The sequence below is a fragment of the Molossus molossus genome, unplaced genomic scaffold, assembly GCF_014108415.1.
Source record: "Molossus molossus isolate mMolMol1 unplaced genomic scaffold, mMolMol1.p scaffold_m16_p_1, whole genome shotgun sequence".
Lineage (NCBI taxonomy): Eukaryota > Metazoa > Chordata > Mammalia > Chiroptera > Molossidae > Molossus > Molossus molossus.
In genome coordinates, this window is record NW_023425344.1 from 206058856 (window position 1) to 206063518 (window position 4663).

The window sequence follows — 4663 nt, forward strand, 5'->3', positions numbered from 1 at the left end:
TAATCTCTTCTAAGGACATCAGTCATACTGAATTAGGGCCCATTTGTCTGACCTTGTTTTACCTTAATGACCTCTTTAAGGGTCCTGCCTCTAAATACAGTCACAATCTGAGATCCTAGCAGTTGAGGCTTCAACATGTATTGATGGGGACACAATTCAGCCCGTAACAACCACTCTTCACTCTCAAGTGCACAGAAACTGAATTAGCCAGGGTTGCCATTCAGTTTGTCGATAACCAGATAAGGCCCAAACAGAGAGATCTTTAGGGACCATTCTGTGAATAGAATCTAGACTTGGGACTCATGGGACAGTTCCCTGGCCCTGCCATTGCAGCGTCAGGAACTTTCTCCACCCCGTGGGCTTCCATTGCCTCAGCATGCAGTCCAATAAGAGAACTAATTGATCTTAAACTTCTCTTACAAACTATCAAAAAGTAACCTCTAAACTTAAGCAGTGGTGTGTGTGTGTGTGTGTGTGTGTGTGTGTGTACATCAGCCATAGGTTTTTATTCTTCCTATGTGCCATTTTCATTACATTTACCCATTCCAAATATAGAATTCTGAGGTATTGAAAAAATATAGAGACGGAGTATATCAAAATAGCAAGTTGTGACAATTTTTTAAATCTCAAGTCTGCATTATAACTTACAAACAGTTAATACTATAGGAATAAAATATTGATTTTCATTATGCCAAGTCATTAAGAATTGCAAATTGAAAATGGATGTGAATTTAGATGTTGTGTTCATGGTGAAATTGAATGTTTGCTGCTCACTTTCTGATAAAACGAGATACATTTGCCATCTGGTAAGCATGATCAGTAGCGTGCGTGCGTGCGTGTGTGTGTGTGTGTGTGTGTGTGGCATTTCCTGAATGGTAGGCAGCAGCAACACTGTAATTTTGCTCATCCTTTTCCAGGAGTAGAAGGAGTTTGTGAAATGACAGGACTGCAAAGCAAGCCACCAAGGAGCAGTAGCAGAGAGAACAGCAAACGGGGAAGAAGAAGGCCTGTGAAGGATCAGAAGTAGAGCAGCCCATGAACTAACGGTAAACACAGTTTAGATCAGATATTATTAGGAAACCCCAAGCTCAGTGTATCTCAACTCGCCACCTGGAAGGACCAGTGCCTTCCTGGGGGTTTGTGCTGTTCTCATCAGCACCTAGTGAAATCACCAAGATGAGAATGGCTGCCCCCTTTCAATTTAGAAAACCTAATAAAGAGTGTTAACCTCTTGGGACTAGAGAAGGAATTAAATCCCTTGGGTGAGGTGGCGGTTGGGGCATCTTGGCAAAAATGCATGATATTAATTTAATGCATCCTGGCCAGTTCGGCTCAGCAGTTAGAACATAGGCCGGTGGACCTAAGAGTCGAGGGTTCAATTGCCAGTCAAGGTCAAGTACCTGGGTTGCAAGTTCAATCACCAGCCCCAGTCAGGGTTGTGTGGGAGGCAATCAAGAAACATTGATGTTTCTCTCTCCCCCTCCCTCCTTACCACTCTAAAAAATCAATGGAAAAATATCCTCAGGTGAGGATTTAAAAATTTTTTTAATTTAATGCCTGTTATTCTGTCTTTCCTTTTTAACAGTGGTGACGTGAAATCTGTGCAGTTCAATTGAATATAAAGTGAGAGGCCCCACACTAATGCTCAGATCCCATCAGTGGCATGGCAAGGTCATCAAGGTGAGAGAGTGTCTTCTCAGCTCCTGCAGGTAACCTAGAGAGGCACTAGCTTCATCCGGAGATAACCACCACAAGGCAATATTACCCAGGCTTGAATAAATTCAACTTCTTATGAGCTTGAATAAATATTCAGAGTTCTTAGTGTCAGTAGAGCAAACTGTGGTTCTGGATTGGGGCTCCTTTGTTTAGAAATAGAAGTAACAAGCACCATTGTAGGACTTCCCAAACTAAATCTCATTGACACCTCACAGGACTCAAGCCTGACTCTGGAGGTAGTGAGAAAAGGAAACATTGTTAACTAACTTGCTCCAGGTCATGCAATTCTTTTCATTAAATCCTTATTGAACACCTGTCTACTAATCTTGTGCTACCTACGGAGACAGAAACTAGGTGAGAAGCTCCCTTTCCTGCCCCAGTCACAGCCTGGAGTGCTGTTCCTCCAGCAGGTCTGGGTAGCCTTTGCTTTCCAAACTCAAAGACCTAGCAATGGTGTTAATACTCGTAGCTAAATGGCCGAGTGTCTGCAGTCAAGCTCTTGCAAAAGGACTCCACGTGCATTCTTTCTAATTCTGGAAATGTGATGTGAACTTGACAGATGAAAGAACAAACTTGGAGAAGTTGACTTGCCAGAGGTCATTCAGTTATTTGACCAGCCAAAGTCTGGAAACCAGGTTCCATCTTCTGAACCATCGTCCCCAACCAATAGCCATGACCCACCATCTCCTGACTCCAACCCAGGGATCCTGAACCGTGTGCTCAACTGGGATGCAGATCTCGGCCCCAGCACTCTCCCACACTGGCCAGAGGAGAGCATGAGCCCACGTCATCCGTGGACTCTTATCAGATCTGCTCAAATCCGTACTTGGTCTACTAAAAGATTAGAAGAGCCCAGAAACAGACAGGACATGTTTCAGCAACCAAGTCTCCCGTGCTTCAGCATCCCTGAACCATCCGTTTACGTTCGGTTTTGGACACCCTAGTATCACAGCCCCTCTGCAGCCTCTCCAACATCCTCCTGCTATTGACTGTCTTCCCTAACAGACTTGCAAAAACTATATGTATTGCAGAGTAAGGTGGAAGTTGAGTGTGCTTGTGTGTGCAAATGCACACACACATGTAAATGCACAGAAAACATCTGGAAGCATTCACAGCAACAGTTACCAGGCCCTCTGCCTTCTGCTGGGGCTATAATGCTGAGTAAGCCTGCCCCTACCCCTCTATAAGTCTGTGAAGTAACAGATTCAGGAGGTACACATTTTATTTATTCATTTTTCTATTTATCATCAGATAGAGTGGGAGAGAGTGAGAGAGAAACATTGATGTCGTAGAGACACATCGAGTGGTTGCCCCACCCCACGCAGGACCCAACCAGGGCCAGAGACAAACTGTCACTGAGGCACCTGCCCTTGACTGGAATCAAACCTGAAACTCATTGGTCCACGGGCAGACACTCTAACCACTGAGCCAAGCCAGCCAGGGCAGGAGGTACACATTTTAAATTCTTGGCTATGAAAACAAAACATGTTTTTTGTTTGTTTGTTTTTTAATTTTTTATTTATTGATTTTTAAATGATAAAAAATATTTTTTTTTATTGATTCTAGAGAGAGAAGAAGGGAGAGGTAGTGAGAGATAGAAACATAGATGAGAGAGAACATCAATTGGCCACCTCCTGCATGCCCCACACTGGGGATCGGGCCCTCTACCTGGGCATGTGCCCTGACCAACAATCAAACCGGTGACCTCTTGGTGCATGGGTCTATGCTCAACCAGTGAGCCACACCAGCCAGGCCAAAATATGTTTTGTTTTGTTTTTTAAATATTACCTATTCCAAATTAGAGTTTGAATGAATGAGATTCTAGGGTCCTTCCATTCTTTTAGTTTAGCCTCAGCATGGTCCTGGGGACCAGTGGAGGGAGCGTCTCCTTTCAGGGGAGGAGCAGAGGCGTGGGCGTGTGAATGGGTGGCACTGCTGGACTGAAACCCAGCCCTCTGGACTTGAAGCGGGGCCTTCGCACCCTGTGTGGGAGTGCAGAAAGGAGCCCCCAGAGGGCGCTGCCTGGTGCAGAACTGAGCCGGGCCTTGTCTCCTTCCCCCTAAGCTTGGCATGAAAAGGGGAACTGGGGCACTTCTCTTTTTTTTCATTCCTCACCTGGGGATATTTTTCTCCTTATGATCAGATAGAGTGGGAGGGACAAAGAGAAACATCCATGTGATAGAGCCACATCCACGGGTTGCCTCCCGCACGACCCCACCAGGGCCGAGGACAAATCACAACCGAAGTACGTGCCCTTGACCGGAATCGAACCCGCAACTCATTGGTCCCTGAGCCGAAGCTCTAACTGCTGAGCAAAACCGGCCAGGGCCACTTCACTCTTGATTTCTGTTTCTCTTTGGTGATCAGTTCAGCTTTATCCCATCACATGGAAGCTCTCCTGACAGTGCAGAAGGAAGTGGCCCAGAAAACCACCCAAAGCCTGCCTACATGTTGCCGGTTCCCAAGTTTGAAGCTGGATTTTTATCTAAAGAAAACACATGTTAAGGGGGAAAAGATACTCTCTCTTAAGATGCCAGTTGCTTTATAACTTTAAGGAAGAGAGTTTTGTTTTGTTCCCAAGGAAAACCCAAGCTGAGTCCTACACCACGGGTGGCTCCCAGCCTTTCGCTTCCACGCAGCTGTGAGCAGGGCTGCGTCGTGGTGGAGGTGACCCGCCCACTGCTCACGGGCTGTGCAAGGTGGACAGAGTGGCTTCACCTCTCCACACCTCAGTGACTCCAGCTGTGTGAACATGGGTTGCAGGGCAGGAGTGGAAGAGGGGTGATCACTGCAGGAGCTCCGAGGAGAGGGGTTGGTGGCCAGGACGGAGGTGAGGTGGTGAGAGGTTGCATTAAGGATATATGGCAAAGCTAACGGGCTGGCTGTGCAGGGTGAGGGATGACAAGAAGCCAAGGGCAACTCCTAGGTACGGAGGCAGAGGGCCACC